This window comes from Tenrec ecaudatus, chromosome 14, assembly GCF_050624435.1.
Source record: "Tenrec ecaudatus isolate mTenEca1 chromosome 14, mTenEca1.hap1, whole genome shotgun sequence".
NCBI classification, from domain to species: Eukaryota; Metazoa; Chordata; class Mammalia; order Afrosoricida; family Tenrecidae; genus Tenrec; species Tenrec ecaudatus.
In genome coordinates, this window is record NC_134543.1 from 77,189,534 (window position 1) to 77,205,868 (window position 16,335).

A 16,335-nucleotide genomic window follows, 5' to 3' on the forward strand; every position below is an offset into this window, starting at 1 on the left:
TTCAAGTGAAATATCCAGGTACAGATAAAGCATTTGACATCAGAATGGAGCTGCAACAACTGCAAGTCCACATCCATTTAAAGTACTCTTAAAATTGGAGTGCAAACTTTAGATTGTTCATTTTTAAATCTCCTATTGGGGAGTACCTCATCTGTATAAATTTGGAAAATAACAATAGGTATTTATTAAAGGCTGTGTCTCTTTCCGTTTGTACGGCTATGAATGAAGTACATTTAGATAGTCAAATTTGCCCTCCTGATAAGTTGCCCACCTTCCAAAATCAACATACTGGTACCTCTCTGGGGATAGCTGTTCAGGATGCCCAAAATACATTGTTGTCAAAGTCGCTTGCATCAAGAGTACAATGTTACGTACTTTGACGGATTTGGGTGCACAAAAATCATAATGTAAGTCATATCTTCTCTAATCATAGTAGGTACTATATTTGTTTGCTTTTATCAAGCCAACTGATATTAGACATGTTTTTTAAGCTTGCCTTTCCAATAACTGTTTTTGAAAATTGAACTTTAGCAGTGATGTCTTCAATTTCGACACAATAGTTATCGTTCATATTGAATGTGTTTGTGATATTTAAAGATATCATGCACGTTTCAGCATCATAACAGGCATCTGCTGACTTGTGTACTAAACGTCGCTAGAGCAAGGAAAAAGCCAGTCCAGAAAAGAGAAGCTAGACAGACACGGATGCCATGACACAGAGCTTTGTTCTTGGCCTTCATCTCTGATCACTGTAAGGAATCCTTGCACAAGTTGGCTTTCATGGCCCGTGAACAGCTGCCCGGGTACGGAGGCGGCACGTGAAGGTTGACGTGCAAGTGCTACAGCGAGCGCAGGGAGCTTGTGAGTGCGGAGAGGCAGCATCAACCCAGAACTAACATGTAGAATTATTTTTAAATAAATTTTAATGAAGATGATTTTATGGATTTAATCAGAACATTTCAAAGGAACGTTATTTGGAGCCGTTCAAAGATGTAAAACTGCCATTTTGACATGGCATCAATCAAAGAAAGCAGAATGCGTTGGGACTGGGTTAGAGAGAAGCACCACTTTCCGAAGTGTGTGCAGGATATGTCAAAAAACAGTAGCTTCAACTTTTAAGATTTTTGTTTAAGAAAGGTGGCTATGATTCTGTTGTTGCTAGATGCCAGCGGGTCACTCCGACCCTCTGCGGTCCTCACGATTGTTCCTGCGCTTGAGCCCTTTGTGGCGACAGAGACTGTGTGAATCCTTCCTGTGGAAGGCCTTCCTCTTTTCCCTGCCCTTGACTTTACCAAGCACGATGCCCTTCTTCAGGGACTAGTCTCGCTTGATAACATGACCAAAGTACTGTACTCTTCTCAGGACAGATGCATTTATTCTTTTGGCAGTCCGTGGTAATTTCAATATTTTTCATTAGCACCGTGGTTCAAACTCGTCAATTCTTCTCGATCTTTCTGATCTATTATTCAACTTCCATGTACGTAGGTCAATTGAAAATTGGATCTGGCACACCTTAGCCCTCAAATTAACCTCCCTGCTTTGCAATACTGTACAGAGGTTTTGCGCAGCAGATTTACTGAATGGATTGCATTGGTTGATATCTTGACTGCTACTCCCATGAGCGCTGATTGTGGATCCAGGCAAGAAAAATTCCTTGACAACTTCTATCTTTTCTCCATGTATCAGGATGCTACCTATTGGTCCAATTCTGAGAAAGTGGTCTTCTTAATATTGAGTTGCAATCCATACTGAAGGCTGAAATTTATTATTTCATCAGCAAGTGCCTTCAGCCCTCCTCACTTCCAGCAAGAATGCTGTGTCAGCTCCAGGTCTCAGGTTGTTAAGAAGCCTTCCTCTGACCCTGATGACACATCTTTCTGCATATCATCCTGATTCTCTGACGATTTGCTCAGCCTACAGATTGAATGAGTATGGTGAAGGATACAGCCCTGACAAAACCATCCTTGCAAAAATACTTCTGCAGCATCCTCTTGAAGACAATGACATGTTCTGGAATTCTTGTTCTTCTCAAGACTATCTATATTTGTCATGATCCAGACAATCAAATGACATGGCATTTTAGGTCCATAAAACACAAGGGAACATCTTTCTGGTATTTTCTGCTTTCAACCAAGATTCATGTGACATGAACAATGATATCACTTTTGCCACGTCCTCTTTTGAATCCAGCCTGAACCTTTGGCAGATTCTTGTCCATGTTCTGGGGAAACCATTGTTGTATGATATTCAGCAACATTTTACTTGTATATTATATTAATGATATTTTCCTATAATTTGAGCATCCTGTTGGGTCACCTTTCTTTGAAATGAGTACAAATATGGGTATCTTCCATTCAGTTGGCTAACTTGCTGTCTTCCAAATTTCCTGGCATAAAGGCATCCAGAACATCCTCAGCTTGTTGAAGCATTATTTTTTCTTTTTTTTAAACAATTTATTGGGGCTCATGCAACTCTTATCACAGTTCATACATATACATACATCAATTGTATGAAGCACATCTGTACAGTCTTTGCCCTAATCATTTTTTTCTCCTCTTTTCTTTTTTTACATTTTATTAGGGACTCATCCAACTCTTATCACAATCCATACATATACATACATCAATTGTATAAAGCACATCCATACATTCCCTGCCCCAATCATTCTCAAAGCATTTGCTCTCCACTTAAGCCCCTTGCATCAGGTCCTCTTTTTTTTTTCCCTTCCCTCCCCTTTCCCCCCTCCCTCATGTGCCCTTGGTAATTTATACATCGTTATTTTGTCATATCTTGCCCTATCCGGAGTCTCCCTTCCCCCCCTTCCCTGCTGTCCCTCTCCCAGGGAAGAGGTCACATATGGATCCTTGTAATCAGAAGCATTATAATTGGTATTGCATTCATTCATGGAGCCTGGCTTGGCTAATGCTTTCATTATAGTTTGAACTTCCTGCAGTAAGAAACACTGGTTCTTATGCATATGCTCCTGAAAAGGTGGAATGTTGGCTAGTTCTTTATGTGATACTGACTCTGTATATTTTTCCCATCTTCTTTCAATGCTTGCTGTATCATTCGATATCTCTCCCATAGACGTTTTCAATACTGCAACTCAAGACTACAATTTTTCTTCAGTCCTTTCAGGGTAAGATATACTGAAAGTGTCTTTATTTTTGGTTACTTACCTCTCAGTCTTTGAACATAACTTTATAATATTTGACTTTGTCTTCTTGAGCTGCCCTTTAAAATTTTCTATTCAGCTTTTGTACATCATAATTTCTTCTAGTTCCATTTCCTTAGCTAGTGTACAGTTAAAAGCAAGTTTAAGAGTCTCTTCTGACATCCACTTTGATATTTTTCTTTCTTTCTTGTCTTTTTAATGACCTTTTGTTTTCTTCATGAACAGTGTTCTTGATGTCCTCCCATAGCTTCTCAGGGCTCAGTCATTAGTGTTCAATGTGCCAAATCTGTTTTTGAGATGGTCTGTAAATTCTGATGAGATAGACACAAGGTTGCCTTTTGGCTCTCATGGACTTGTTCTTAGCTTTCTTTAGTTTCAACCTGAAATTACATGCAAGCAATTGATGGCCCACAGTTGCCCCTTGGTTCGGTTTTAGCTGTTGATATAAGGCTCTCCATTTTCTCTTACCATAAATGTAGTCAATGTTATTTCTGTATATTCCATCTGGAGAATTCCATGTGTAAAATTTCTGTTTGTATTGTTGAAAACAAAGGTATTTGGGATGAAAGAATTGGTGGGTCTTTCAGAATGCATTCTCCACCTTCATTTCTATCACCAAGGCCTTATTTTCCAACTCCTGTTTCTTCCTCTTTGTCTCCAGCTTTTTATTCTAATTGCTAATAACTATCAATGCATCTTAATTATATGTTTGATCAGTTTCACACTGAAGATGGTGGTAGAATTCTTCAATGAATTCATCACTAGTTTTTGTGGTTGGTGCTCAAGTTTGGGTAATACTTGTATTTAATGGACTTTTCTTGAAGGCAGAGAAAGATAAGTCCTACCACTGACAGTCGTGTAGCACAAAACAGACCTTGAGATATCCTTTTGGATATTAACATGCAACGTCATTCCTCTTGATTATGTCAGTCCCAAAATAGTAAGCCATGTGATTTCCTGATTCAAAATGATTAATACCAATCCAATTCAGCTCCCTAACACCTAAGATATAGGTCTTTACACATTAAACTTCATTTCTTATGACTTCCAACTTTCTGAGATTCATATTTTGTATATTGCAAGTTCCAATTATCAGTAGATTTTTGTAGCTCTTTCTTCTCATTTTAAGTCATGCCCCATCAGCAAATGTACATCCTGAAGGCTTTACTCCCACATGTTTAACTCCATTCATGTCACCATGGTTGATTCTACTTGGAGAAGGTAGCTCCTCTTGAGTCATATTCAAGTGACTTTTCACTTGAGGGGCCCTTCCTCGGGCATTATCTCTGACAATTTTCTGTTTCCATTCATTAGACCTTCAGTATCTGACTAGGTTCCAATTCTGCTGAAACCTGTTCACTTTGGATGACCTTGCTGCCATTGAAATACCCATGGCATAGCTTCCAAACTCACAGAAACACTCACACCACCACTGTATAACAAACTGACAGACAGGTGGTTGTATAGAAAAGGTTAAAAAGAAATTTAGAAGACAGCTAGGCAGCCAACCAACTAAGCACAACCACTGCCATTTTGACGTGTAGCAACACTGTACAGAGCTTTCATGACTGTAAATCTGTGCAGAAGCAGACAGCCTCGCCTTTCTCCTGCAGAGTGGTGCCTGGGTTTGAATACCGACTTTGGACCTCAGACTCCGACACTTGCCCAACAGTCATGAGGCTGCTTAGCCAACCAACTGGAAGAGATTAATATCTATGTCCATTCCAGAGAAGAGCAATAAGAATGTGGAAATTATGCACAAAAATGTCACTAGTATCATATGCTAGCCAATTTTGCTGAAGATAACAGAATTATTGAAACTATACATAGACAAGCAATGGCCAGATGTTTAAGATAGATTCAGAAGATGATATGGAATGATGTTGATGTCAGACAGACCTTGATTGTAAGCCAAAATATTTGGACGATGTTTGCCTGTATTTTATTGACTATGTAAAGGGACTCAGTTGCATGGTTCATTACAAACTGTGGATAACATTCCAAAATAATGAATTGTGCTCATGTGGAACCCAAACATACTCCTAGAAGTCAACTATTCAAATAAAACAAGGGAATACTGAATGGTTTCAAATCAGGAATGATGTGTATCAGGATTGTATCATATTTATTAAGTCTGTATACTGAGTAAATAACTCTAGAAGTTAGACTATATGAACAATACAACATTAGAATTGGGGATGGCTCATTATTCTACAATATATAAATCACACAACTGCTAACTGAAAGGAAGGCGGTTAGGTGTTCTCTTAAAAATTATGATTAAAATAATGAAAAATGGGAATTCCAGAGTATTTAATCGTGATCATGCAGAAATTATAGATGGAAACAAGAGATAGTTACTTAAACAGAACAGTGGGATATTGCATGAGTTAACGTTTGAAAAGGCCATGGCCAAGTTGTATCCTTTCTCTTTACTATTTTGATCTCTATGCTGAACAAATACTGTGAGAAACTGGACTATGGGAATATATAAAAGAAAATGGCATAAGGATTGTAAGAAGATTTCTTAACAACCTGAAATAAGCAGATGGCACAAGCTTTCTTGCAGGAAGGTGAAAGTGCCGCATTTATTGAAGAAAATTAAAGACTATGTACAACTGATAGTATATAGCACCTGGATGTAAAGAAAACAAAATGTTCACAACTACATTGAAAAACATGATGATAAATGAAAAAAAGAAATTTTTCAATGAATGTATTCTATTTGAATTAATGATCAATTTTCATGGATATATTCAAATATAATAATGAATTGCATTAGAAAAATCTACTGTTGAAGACTTCTTTAAAGTTTTTAAAAGGACAATATCCCTTTAATGACTAAAGTCATATGGTCTTTTCAATCACCTCATATGCATACCAAAGCTGGACAATGGTAAAAGATAAGAGAAAAATTGGCACTTCCAAATTTTGGTATTGTTGAATATTATTGGATATATTGCCAGAAGAATTAACAAACCAGTCTCTTGGAAGAAATATAACCACATTGCTACTTAGAAGTTTAACAAAATTTTAGCTCACTTACTTTGGATGGGCCATTAGAAAACCTCATCTTTCTCCCTCAAATAGATGACTGGTTTAAACCACCTCGTGATAAGTAGGTTTATTATGCTAACCTGGCCAATAGAAACATCTGGGATCAATAAAGTCGCAGTTTGATTGGTGGGCAAAGAGTTAAATGGCTTGGAAATCCCTGCCTCGCTCTCTCTTGCTCTCTGGTAATCAGACAAGTGTGCAGCTTCCTTAGCTAGGTCTATGCCTCAGCTTGTGAGCTACACTATCTGTGGGACACCCAATCTGTGGATCATGTTGCTAGAGTTTGAGGTTCCTTTGAGACCTGCTTCACCATATACTGGTATATACATCGCTTCAGCTTGGGACTGTTGGATTCTGTCATCTGGCAGACTATTGGTGACCTGCCCTGCTGTTTGCTTTCTCTAACCAGACTGCCTTCTTTGCTCTACCGAAGACTCAGCTTTCTGCTTCCTTGACCTTGGACCCAGCAGTTCTCATGAGTTGAAGGACTTTTAGTATATTAACTGTTTCACAGAAGTGAGTTGAACTGAGCCCTCTGTACCACTGTGTGGACTAATCAGCTGTTATATTCCTTTGTGCTGCATCTATCTATCTATCTATCTATCTATCTATCTAATCATAAGTCTCCTGGTTTTGTCTATCTAGATAACCCTGTCTAACACAAACCTGCAGAGACTATAAAACCAAAATCCAAGCCCACGGCTTTAAAATCAATTTCAACTCATGATGACTCCATTGGGCAGAGTAAAACTCTCTGATAGGGTTTCCAAGGCTATAAATCTTAATGGGAGCATCTGCCACATTTTTATTCCACAGAGCTGCCAGTTGGTTCCACTCACCAATTTTTTAGTTAGCAGCCAAACACTAAGCCCACTGCCCCACCAAGGGTCCTGGTATAGTATTGTGCATTACATTTCATATTGTATATATTATATATATGTTCACATATACATAGACACACACACATGCAGTGAGAGAGAGAGAATAAATATAATGAAATGCTAAAAAATAAGATAGTAAATCTTGAAAAAGTATATCTAAGTTTTATGCACTATTCTTCCAGCCCTTCTGTAAATTTGAAGTTATTTCAAAATGAAATATTTTTTTAACTTTTTATTATATATTGGGTGAAGGTTTACAGAGCAGGTCAACAATTTTACATTCAACAAATCATACAGATTTTGTTTCAATTAACCCACTACAATTCTTTCAATGTGCCGTCAAGTACACTACTTCCTCCCTGTGTTCCCATTGCCCTTTCTTTCCTAATTCTCAAAATTAAAATATGTTATTTTACATGTATAATTTAAAAATATATCACTTAACATTCAAATAACACTATAATCATAGCAAATATAATGTGAAGTGAGACAATTATTTTTGTTTTTATACCAAAGAATAAATAAGTACTCCATAAATTACATAAGGAGACCAGGTGGTAGTTAAGGTTGGACATTGGGCTGACATGGTTTAGTTGGCAAATCAAACCTCCCAGGCATATCACCGAGAGGAAAATGAGGCTGTCTGTTCGCTTGAAGATTTACAGCCTCAGAAATCCTATATCAGCTGAAATTGCCTCGGTGGCAGTGGATTGCGATTACACTTGGGTTATGGATTTTTTAGCAGAATACCACAAAGATAACGTACATCCTCATCACATTGTCTCATGGATACATACTGTCACAACTGGCATGACTGCTATTGCTCATCTTGATCACCTGGCTCAAGTCATCTATCTGATGTTTTCATTTTAGTAACGCTTTGCCCCCATTCCATTATGTGTTCTTTGAAGATTACTATGATCACTTATTCCATGCATACAGAGCAAGGACTCATGCGCTACTTCCTTGGGAGTGTAATATCTATTTAACTATTGGAAATTATGTACTGGGGACTAGCTTATTTGTCCCTGTATATTTATTAATTCAAATTTTTAATTCTATTGATGTGGATATTTATTCTATACACCCATCAAACCTGGAACTGAACCCACTTCCAAAAAATTGCCTTTCATCCAAACAACAGATAGACTTAGAAAGTGAACAGTAAATACTCCTGAGGAATATACTCCTCAGATCAGTTCACCATGGGAGACCAACAGGCAGCAATTGCCCCAAAACAAAACTCACACAGCAGGAAAGGGCAAGAAAGACTGACATGTGGGAAAAGGGACTCAAGCAGGATATGGGACAAGTCCTGTTACATTGAGGGAATGACGCCTGCTGCTATGAAACAAAGTGTGTATAAAGCGTTGAATGAAAAACTATTTTGCCTTGTAAACTTCCACCCAAGCCACAATTTTTAAAACTTCTCTGTACTTCTTCTGGCTTATCCACAAATTCTTAAAGACACTGGCAAGGATCTTGCTTGGATTCTGTGGACTGCCTGTGCCATACATCGAAAGTGTGAACATTTTTTAAGTAGCCTAATTTTTTTTCCTATAAAATGTTGCAGAGAGTTTTGAATACAGAATCATGTTTCTTATGGCCAGCATGAAAAAGTGCTCCCAAATTTTATTTTCTATAATTTGGGATATTTTCTCCTATAGGCAAACAAGGGCAAGCTTATAATTGCCATAGTGTAATTTTTCAAATCTCAGAAAAGCTAAAACTCTTTTACTTAATGTAATGAACAGATGACATGCATAATGCAATTTTCACAAATGAAGGTAAATGTAAGTTCATATTTCTGTATTCAAGAAAAATATGAACTAACTCAGTAAAGATAAGCAATATTAACCTTAAGGAGTTAATCATCAGACTGAAAGAGGGAAAATAGTATAATTAGCTATATATGAAGGTAGTCATTAAGGTGAACCAAGGCACATAATATAGTTTGCAATATAGTGTAAACAAAAGCCAAAGTTCCCATAGCAACACAAACTTTCTCTAATGTACACGTACCATATTTTGGATTACTGATTACAGTACTAAATTCATAGTTTTGATGTATGTGTGAAATAAAGAATTGTCAACATAGTTCTGAGAACAATATGATTTATATCTTTGGATTCAGATGTGTTAAATTTGCAAGCATCACAATTCTCTCTGCCATTAACATTATACTGACATTTCAGGTCAATGCCATGATAGTGCAATTACCATAGTGTTACAATGTTGTAAGCACCTTTATTGTTTACATTGCATTGTTTTAGGATTCTTACATGCTGTGGTGTGCAAAATTTCTTTTTTAAACTTTTGGCAACTAAAGCCAATTATATAAGAGCATGAAGTTATATAGAGATCAAGAAATCTAATAGAGCTAAACTATTTCACATAAGCAATAACATAGGAGATATTGTAAAAATGTTATTCTTGTTCAACAAAGAATTGCATTTAGTCCTTCCACAAAAAAAACCAAACATTTCATTTCTCCTCTCATGCAAGCTCATAGAATCCATCTGAATAATAGCTAAAAGTTTCACTTGGAATTTCCTCTTCATAAAATTAAACAGGCATGTTTAAGCCTTTACGTTTTACGAAGTGCTCTCAAATCATTTATATACGAATCTTCATAACATTTTGTTCAATACACCAAATGAAATGTAACTGTAATTATATCTCTTTTATATGTGGAGAAAGAGACCATCATCTTAGGTCACAATGACAAGATGACAATACACTAGTTTGTTAGAATAATGGTTTTAAATCCTACACTGTTTACTGTAGATAGAAAAAAAATAAGGAGACATCTTGTGGACTACTTTCAGAAGCCCTGGGTTCCCAGTGGTTAGGAGTTCGACTCTGAACCGCAAGGTCAGCAGTTTTAAACGTCCAGGTTGGAAATGTTGAGGCTCTCCTCAAATGAAGGACAGGGCTTTCTACTCTGGTGGAGAGTGTCCATCTCAGAAACCACAGGGACCCTTCTACCCGGCCTGTAGGGTCGCTATGTGTCAGCATTGGCTCGATGGCAGTGTTTCATTTGGTTAACTCACAATCACGTCTTTTATTCCTTTAGACAAAAAGCCTTATTGATTTTGATTAAGAAACAATAATGAAATGTTTAGAAAACTATAGAGCATCTTATTGCTTTTTTTAATGAACTTCTGTATCTTTAAACTAAATGACAGATTTTCCTCATTGTAAAATGGGGAGAGGTTTTAAGGTTTCGATTTTACTAGTCACCTCCAATCAGGATTAGTTGTATGTATGTGTTTTTAAACTATATTATTCCATAGAAGAATTTACATATAAAGTTTCTAAATTAAATTATTTTGGTGCTATTTTGTTGTAATTTGAAAAAAATATATAAAACATTTGCCAAATTTTGTAAAAAAACAGATTTATATTCATCTATTACATGAAGTATATTTTTAGGGTAAGGAGTCAAAAAAGCTAAACCTAAAGAGTAAGGATGAAGATTCCTCAATAAAAATTGTAATTGAAAAAAAATTTTAATTGAAAAGGAAAAATTTTAACAAAGGTAAAGACAAATAAAGATGGCATTTATGTTTTACCACTCTCTGGCCCATATAATTGTTCACATTGTGGTACAAACATAAAATGATTCCATTCATGTTGCTATATAAATGAAAACATACGTGTTGGGATAAAAATTTTAAAACAAACATGTCCCATTTCAGAGGGAAAAAAGCATTTCTTATGAAGATAATGATAAATATTCTAGTTTTCCTCCATGAAGGTAATATTTTTTGTCTAAGTCAACATACTTTACCATTTTAAACTTTTCTCATCATATTTTTGACAGCAGGTTTTCCAATTCTGACAGCTCTTTAAAAGCAACTTTAACAGCCGAGTGATTTCTCTTCTAAGCAAAGTCAGATTATGTGAAATGTCAATGTAAAAACTATACACTTTGACACATCATCATTTTTAGTTGAATTTACTTATTAATTTTGCTTGCTATTACTAATAAAACATAAGTGCTCAGCTAATTGTATTGCTTTTTGGAATGTTTTAAAGACATTTAAAACTGTATCCTTTTCACTACCAAACGTCTCACTTTATCACAATTAGTTACCCTTCCAAGAGCATCTAGAAAGGAGAAGTAGCCGTGCTCCGAAGATTTCAAAGGAAATTAAAAGACTAAGTAAAGAGGCTGCTGGAAAACAAAACCAAAAAAATGTAAATGTAGGTTTACATTGGACTCAGCCAGGAGGCGAGCGCATTTAATCTCCATGAATACCTCTAATAAAATAGACTCATGTTGCTTCTCCCCTTACCCATCCTTCTGACATGCATACTACCACTCCTGAGATGCAGATATGCTTTAAGAGTAGCAGGATCAAATATACCTTTTCACCAATGCACCCCTGCACCTGCTTGAAAATCCTTGAAACAATTTAAATGAAAACAAATGCATTCAAAAAAATTGAATGCATACGATTAATGTTCTTAAACACATATTTCACAATCAGAGTGAAGAAAAAAATTTGCTAAATATAAACAATGGGTTGCAGTTAAAAAAATACCTTCTCCTTTCAGTATTTGGCTTCCTTTCTGTTTCCTGTTCATTTGCCTTGGTGGTAAAATTTCTGCCACAGATCAAGCATCAAAGAACAAAAAATCATATTGTAAATGTCTGAGTGCAAAGTGCAGACTCAAAGCCCATCAGCAGCCAACCCGACACCCCTTACTGAAGAGTTGTGGGGAGGAAATGAGCCAGTCAAGGTGAAGGGTAGCAACAAAGAAACATATAATGTTCCTCTAGTTCCTAAATACTTCCTCCCCCCACCCCACGCCCCACTATCATGATCCCAATTCTACCTTACAAATCTGGCTAGACCAGAGAATGTACATTGGTACAGATAGCAACTAGAAACACAGGGAATCAAGGACAGATGACTCCTCCAGGACCAGTGGTGAGAGTGGCAATGCCTGGAGGGTGGAGGGAATGTGGGATAGAAAGGGAGAACTGATTACAAGAATCTACGTATAGCCTCCTCCCTGGGGAATGGAAAGCAGAGAAGAGGTCAGGGGGAGACGTCGGACAGTGTAACATATGACAAAATAATAATAATAATTTATGAATTATGAAGGGTTCATGAGTTAGGGAGGAGCGGGGAGGGAAGGGGGAAATGAGGAGCTGATACCAAGGGCTCAAGTGGAAGGCAAATGTTTTCAGAATGATGATGGCAACAAATGTACATATGCACTTGACACAATGTATGTATGTATGGATAGTGATAAGAATTGTATGAGCTCCCAATAAAATGATTTTTAGTAAGAGCTCCCAATAAAATATTTTTAAAAAATAAATAAAAAGGAAGGATCAGAGTTTAGAGAATATGACTGACTAAAAAATAAATAAATAAAAAGAAAAGGATTTTTTAAAAAACATATAGTCATCCAAAGAAAATGAAATAATAGCAATATATTATTTTGTAAAGACCATCTTGAACTTATAATTAGATTAACTGATTTATGTATAAGATGTACTACAGAGTTGGCCACTAACCTAAAATAAAACAAATGTGAATTAAGTGTTTAATATGAAAAAAACTTTTCTGCCACAGAACGACTTTATCATAATTTTGAAAGGAAAATACGTTTCACAGAGGATTTTATTTTAGTTGATGATTCACTACTCTGTCTAAATTACTATTGATCATTATTCTAAGTAGAAAAGTCAACTAATGTGTATCATTGAGGGAACTGCCAGAAGTTCAGGTTGGATTCAAAAGAGGACCAGGGAAAAGGGGTATTGTTGCTGATGTCAGATGGATCTTGGATGAAAGCAGCAAATAGCAGAAAGACATTTACTTATATTTCACTGACAATGCAAAGGCATTTGACTTTTGTGGACCATAATAAACTGTGGATACCCTTGAGGAAAAATGGGAATTCTAAGACATGGCATTGTGTTTATTCAGAAATTGTACATGGATCAAGAGGCAGCAGTGAGCACAGAGCTAGGGAACACTGCATGGTTTAAAATCAAGAAAGATGCACATCAGGGTTGTGTGCTCTCACCATGTGTGTTCTGTTTATATGCTGAGCAAATCATCCGAGAAGCTGGCTTAGAGGAAGAAGAGTGCAGCATGAGGATTGGAGGAAGGCTTTTTAACAACCCGCGGTATGCAGATGACACAATCTGGCTTGCTGAAAGTCAGGCTGGTTTCAAAAGAGGGTGAGGAAAAAAGGTTATCATTGCTGATGTCAGATGGATCTTGGATGAAAGCAGAGAATTGCTTCATCCAATTGAAGCACTCGCTGATGAAGATCAGGGATTGAAACCTTCAAAATGGATTAGAACTCAATGTAAAGGAAACCCACATCCTCACAACTGGACCCAATAGATAAATCTAGATTTTGATACAGACCACTGGAGACAAGGTTGAAGTTGTCAAAGATTTTGTCTTACTTGGATCCACAATCAATGCTCAAGGAAACAGTACTCAAGAAGTCAAAAGAATATTGAGTTCAGTAAATCTACTGCACAAGACCTCTGTGGAGTGTTGAAAAGCAAGGGTTTTACTTTGAGAACTATGGTGCCCCTGACCCAAGCCATGCTATTCTCCATCACATCAGATGAATGTGAAAGTTGGACATTGACTAAGGAAGACCATAGAAAAATCGATGCATTTGAATTTTGGTCCTGGAGAAGAATATTGGAAGTGCCATAGACTGATGAAAAGACAAATTGATCCATAATGGAAGTAAGGCCAGAATGCTCCTGAGAGGCAGGATAGCATGAGTTTGTCTTACATGTTTGGACATGTTGTCAGGAGAGATCATTACCTGGAGAAGGCTAGCATGCTTGATAAAGTGGAGAGACAGTGGAAAAGAGGAAGGCCCTCAACAAGATGGATGGACACAGTGGCTACATCAATGGGCTCAAGCACAGGAACAATTGTGAGGATGGTCTATTATGTTGAATATAGGGACTATACATCAGAAATGACTTGACAACACCTAACAACAGCAAATCCATTCCTTGCTTCTAGTGGATCCTACGATAAAGCTGCCATTCCAGAGTGCAGGAACTGTGCCCAATCTGACCCCTCCACACCAGGACAAAACACTAAGGGCGTGTACCAGATCAGCAAGGGGGGCAAAACAATGAAGTCCCCAGAAAATACCAAAAATAGACTTTGGGGCCAGGGCCTGGCTCCCCATAGACTCTACCAGAAAACACTCCTGAAGGTCAACAAACTGACCTTGAACTACTTATAGACTTTTCTCTTTTTTTCATCAGCTTTTGTTGTTTTGCTTTATTTTGGGGTTTTGTTTGTTTGTTTGTTTTGCTCTCTCTTGTTTTTGTGCTTACTATTGTCTCTGCATGTCTATCTAGAAAAGATAGGCGGGATAAACAATCTGGAGGAGAAAGCAACACAATGGGACCAATGGTTCCAGAGGGACTTGGGTAGGCAGGGGGAAGGAAGTGGGTGTTAAGAAACCCAGGGATTAGGGAACAACAAGTGGTTAAAATAAATGGCAAGAAGGGTGTAGGATACTTGGTAGGGCTTAACCAAGGGCAGTGTAACTGAGAGGAATTACTGAAACCCGAATGAAGGCCAAACATGATAATGGGACAAGAAGAAAGTAAAAGGAAATAGAGGAAAGATCTAAGAGGCAATGGTCATTTATAGAGGGCTAAATATAGGCATGTACATATGTAAATATATTTATTTATAATGAGAGGGAAATTGATCTATGTACAAATATTTATAGGTTTAGTATTAGGGTAGCAGAAGGACATTGGGCCTCATCTCAAGTACTCCCTCAATGAAAGAACACTTTGTTCTAATAACCTGGCATTCCGTGATGCTCACCTTCCCGACACAATTGCTGCAGACAAAATGGGTGTATAAGCAAATGTGGTGAAGAAAGCTGATGGTGCCTGGCTATCAAAAGATATAGTGTCTGGGTTCTTAAAGCTTGTAGATAAGCAAGTACCCATCTAGCCCAGAAGCAACAAAGTCCACATGGATGAAGCACACCAGTCTGTGTGATCATGAGGTATCAATGGGATAAGGTGTCAGGCATCAAAGACCCAGAACAAAAAATCATATCATTGTGAATGAGGGGGACTGTGGAGTGGTCACCCAAAGCCCATCTGTAGACAATTGGACTTCCCCTTACAGAAAGGTCACAAGGAAGAGAGGAGCCAGTCAGGGTGCAGTATAGCACAGAAGAAACATACAACTTTCTTCGAGTTCTTTAATGCTTCCTTCTCCACACTATCATAAACCCAATTCTACTTTACAAGTCCGGCTAGACAAGAGCATGTACACAGGTACAGATAAGAGCTGGATACACAAGGAATCTAGGACAGATAACCTCATCAGGACCAATATTGAGAGTAGCAATACCAGGAGAGTAAAAGGAAGGGTGGGAGGAAAATCCTCTTGTCACAGGGGATGGACAACAGAAAAGTGGGTGAAGGGAGTCAGTGTAAGACATGAAAAAATAATAATGTATAAATTATCAAGGATTCATAAAGGAGGGAGGGTGGGGAAGGGAGAAGAAAAATGAGAAGCTGATACCAAGGACTCAAGTAGAAAGAAAATGTTTTGAAAATGATGATGGGAAAAATATACAAATGTACTTGACACATGGATGGATGTATGGATTGTGATAAGAGTTGCACGAGCCTCCAATAAAATGATTAAAAATAATAATAAATCTGTCATTCACTTTCTGTGGTATTTTGTTCAAATCTTTATACTTCTTGGGTTCATTCTTCATGGTGGAAGCTGATATCTCTGATACAGTATCTCATCACTTTAATTTAACCTGGATGCTGTATCATCAAGCTTCCCTTCTCAGAAAATATGTATGGCTCCCAATTATCTCAATTATTAACAATAAGCTCGTGGTTTTAAGTGAAAGTTCTTCACAGACAAAACGGATACGTTGATTGTTGCTGAAGAGGTGAACACAGCAGTTCTCAATCTGTGGGTCCTGACCCCTTCGGGGGTCGAACGACCCTTTCACAGGGGTCGCCAGATTCATAACAGTAGCAAAATGACAGTGATGAAGTAGCAATGGAAATAATTTTGTGGTTGGGGGTGGGGGGGTCATCACAGCCTGAGGACCTGTTTTAAAAGATCGAAGAGGGAGCTGCAGAATCACTGGGTGAACTGTTAGCTTGGTGGCAAGTGGGTAGACATTTTCATTTCATTCTCGATCTTTTTTTTT

The 16,335-nt window shown here is 37.4% G+C and overlaps 1 pseudogene; it reads right to left on the bottom strand.

The window, feature by feature from the left end:
* Positions 1-216: 216 nt before the first annotated feature.
* Positions 217-16,335, bottom strand: part of LOC142426617 (transmembrane protein 106B pseudogene) — a 42,504-nt pseudogene continuing 26,385 nt past the window's right edge.